Below are 3,638 nucleotides of genomic sequence, written 5' to 3'. Positions count from 1 at the left end.
CAGGTGAAAAATGCTATTTCATTACTGAAATTTTTCTTTCTATAGCATACAGGGTTGAGACTCTACACGATTTATTCCATGGCTGTATTTCTTCTTCTAAGAATTCTCTGTTCATATTCTTTGGAACTTTTGTATTGGATTGTACGTCTATTTCTTATTGATTTTTATGGTTTATCTACATATTAAGGACATGAATACTTCTGTTATTGTAAGTTGCAGATATTTTTCCTACTTTATTTTGTCTTTTCATTTTATTTATGGAGACTTTTGTGATAAACTCTCATGGTCAAACTTGGCCTTTTCTTCATGGTGTCTAGCATTTCTGATTGGCTAAAAAAAAAAAAAAAAAAAAAAAAGCTTTCCTTAATCCCTATCCTCCTCCCCAAATTATATACCTTTTCTCTTGTATTTCTCTCAATATGTTGTGGCTTCATGTTTTACAGTTTGATATTTAACCTATGGAAAGAAATGTGTGTGTGCATGTGTGTATGCATGTATATCTACATGTGTGTACGTGTGTGGGGGTATGAGTGTTGAGGACTATGTGTTATCATGGTGGCTCAGTACTCTTGGCTGCTGTGGGAACTCTCAGAATGTGGGTAGAACAAGTTTTGGTGACCCTATGCTGTCCTTTGTTTCTAGGTAGTAGCATCCAGTTAGGACCCTTTCTGCAAAGTCTATGCTGACGGTTGTAGTAATGACATCACTGTAACCCACGTGGACCAGCACAGGCTGATTTATCAGGCAAGGACCCCCATGAGCAGACAGCAGTGATCAGCTCATATCTGTGCTGTCACCACAGGAGGTCTGTGGTCAAGCCAAGCTCCCCCCACTTGCAGACAAGGTACTGATGGTAGTCGTGGTGGTTGCCAGCCAGATGAATGAGGACTGCCATGGAAAGGTACAACTTCTAGACCTTTCAAGGGATGCCTGCAGTTGCTGGGAGCTGCTAGTGGCTTCTGACAACCCCACTGTCAGACCAGCTGCTGTAGGCCCCACTTCTGGATAGGGTCTTGGGAGGAGGTTGGGGGCGGTCAGGTTGGGGAGTTTCCCTGGTCCCATGCAGCAACAACAGTGATCTGCAGCCCTCAGAGCAGGTGAGCTGGGGTGGGGGACAGCCAGCAGCATCCAGACAGAGCCTCTTAGGGAGGGCGGGCATGGTGGCCGCGCCCCTCCAGTAGCTGTTTACTTCTGGAGCTACTACGGAACCTCGAGACCAAGCAAGGAGGGGGGTTCCCCAGTTGTCCCCAAAGGGAGGTTCCTGCTTGGCTCTCAGACATTTTCCCTGGGCCATAAGGAGGAAGCAGATGTCTGGTGCTGCTCCTCGTCCTGCTGTCACCTGCATGGTATCACCTGCATCCAGGTGTGCGACTGTGACCTTGCTCAGATTCCCATGATGGTTGTGAATTCAGTTATGTTTCTTCTAGGGCAGTTGTCTCACCTTTGGAAGGCGAGTTAGGAAAGGGAAGGAGGTAGAAACTTGTTTCTACCATCGTGTTTCTAGAATCCTCTAAAACCAGTGTTAAAGCTATATTGGTTTCTACATTGAGAAAAGAGGAAAAAATAGAAACACCTAAAGGGATCATTTGAAGACATTTTTACCCCATTGTTGAATGTGTTATTTAATCAAAAATAAATGATTCTTGGGGCCGGCCCGGTGGCGCACTGGATACTGCGCCGCTTGGGAAGCGCGGCAGCGCTCCCGCCCAAGGGTTCGGATCCCACATACAGACCGGTTCCGCTCACTGGCTGAGCGAGGCGCGGGGGCAACACCGAGGGTTGCAATCCCGTTGCCGGTCCCCGGTCCGGTACGGGGGCAACACTGAGGGTTGCGATCCGTTGCCGGACACGGAAAAAGACAAAAGACAAAAAATAAATAAATAAATAAATAAATGATTCTTGATCTGAGCCTTTTCTTTGGCATAATGAGACTGTTTTCAAAAACCAGGAGGCTCTTCATGTGTGGGTGGCATTAAATTACAAGTTCATTGCTTGGTGCCTGTCTTTCTTCCTAGCTCTTTTGGTTTGCACAGCCACTTCAGATTTGTCCTGTGACACCCCACCACCTGCTCTGCTAATAATAAGGATACTGTGCATTACTAAAAACACACTGCTTGTAACCTCCCGGTCACTGACTCTCCTCTGGGCACTAGGCATTCCTTGTAGTTCTCACAGCAGTCCTCTGAGGATGGGACTTCATTAGCCAATTTTACAGATACATAAACCCAGGCATGTAGGATGGAAGTCACTTGTCCTTGCCACGCTGGCAAGTGGTAGAGGCAGAATTTAGACCCAGGTTGTCGTGGTTCCACCCCACACGGTGTTAAAGAGGACAGCGTCCTCATGCCACTTATGGTTTCTGCGTGTCGATGGCAGCATGGGAGCCAGGTAAGGACACAGACTTTGGAGCTATATTGCCTGCAATTCTACCCACCCCTTCCTCCCCCATCAGCCACACCTTGGTTGGTAGTTCTGGGCAGCTTACCTGTCTTGCTGGGTTTCCATTTCCTCGTCTGTAAAATGGGACTATACCATTGCCTGTTTCTCTGGGGGATGTTTCAAAGAATGCCTGGGATGTATTAAGCATGCTGTAAAAGTTTGTTACCATTATGAAGACCACACAGAGCTTTTGTTGCATGACAGCCTCTATGACTCCCTTCTCAGTGTGTCTTGACTTTGCCATTTCTCCTCTATTTTCTGATGCTTTTTCAGTAGGAAAGGGGAGCAAATGGCTATTGATGTCCTGGGGCACAATTTAATGTGTTCAAGTCTTTTGGCCTTTCAATGGTTTGATAGCTAGCCATGAGAAAATGGAATGGATGGAATACTTCCACAGCCTTGGTCATCGGAGATCATTGGAGTGTGCCTCTCTCCCTCTGGTCTGAAAGAGCCATTTCCCCAAGAAGCGTTGTGGAGTAGGAATTTGGGATTGTTCACAGAGCCTGCCAGGAGCTGGCTCTGTCTGTCTCAGGGTGATTCCTAGGCTCACCCATGTGGGCTGCATCTGCAAACATGGTGCCCAGAGCCCTAGGTTGGGGCAGTGATGGCTTAATGCTCTTTTGTTAACTTGGGGATACAAGCATTTGGGAAGGAAAGTCTCTTTACAACTGGACTCTGAAAGTCATTTGCTCACGGTAAGTGGAAAAAACTGAAGGTAACAAAGACTTCCATAAAGTCTCTTTCTCAATGCAAAATGATCTTATCCATTGGGTACCCCAGATACCATTGACACAAAAAATCAAAACTGAACAAACCTCGGCTGTTTCTGGAATAACCTGAGGGCTCACTGTGCTTAACATGAAATTTCATTTATTGAAGGTCATTGACAGCAGCTGCACCCCTGACTGTAATTTGGCTCCTAGTGCTTATCGATTACTTAAATTTCAAAACAAATACTCAGTGATGTTCACCTATACAATTTCCTTTTAGTGAGTCATGGCAAAATGTAACTTTTGCACATATTCATGATTCCAGTTTATAGAAAATTGTTAGAGAAAGAACATTGTTGTCATAATATTTTTTTTTTTTACTTTGAGGTAAGACAATAGCAAGAAGACAACAAAAATGACAACATTATAGCATTTTAAGTCTTTTAACTTTAATCATTTTAAGGTGGAATTGACTGCGAAACGCGTGTG

At 45.1% G+C, this 3,638-nt stretch overlaps 1 protein-coding gene across 1 annotated transcript in view; it reads left to right on the top strand.

Annotated features, from left to right (window-relative positions):
* The window catches only part of STS (steroid sulfatase (microsomal), isozyme S), a 92,828-nt gene that overhangs the window by 32,417 nt on the left and 56,773 nt on the right, over positions 1–3,638 (top strand). The gene's annotated exons all lie outside the window — the stretch shown is intronic.

Source organism: Galeopterus variegatus, unplaced genomic scaffold (genome assembly GCF_000696425.1).
Source record: "Galeopterus variegatus unplaced genomic scaffold, G_variegatus-3.0.2 Scaffold2218, whole genome shotgun sequence".
NCBI lineage: Eukaryota > Metazoa > Chordata > Mammalia > Dermoptera > Cynocephalidae > Galeopterus > Galeopterus variegatus.
The sequence above is the reverse complement of the archived record's forward strand: the minus strand, read 5'-3'. Positions and strand labels throughout refer to the sequence as shown.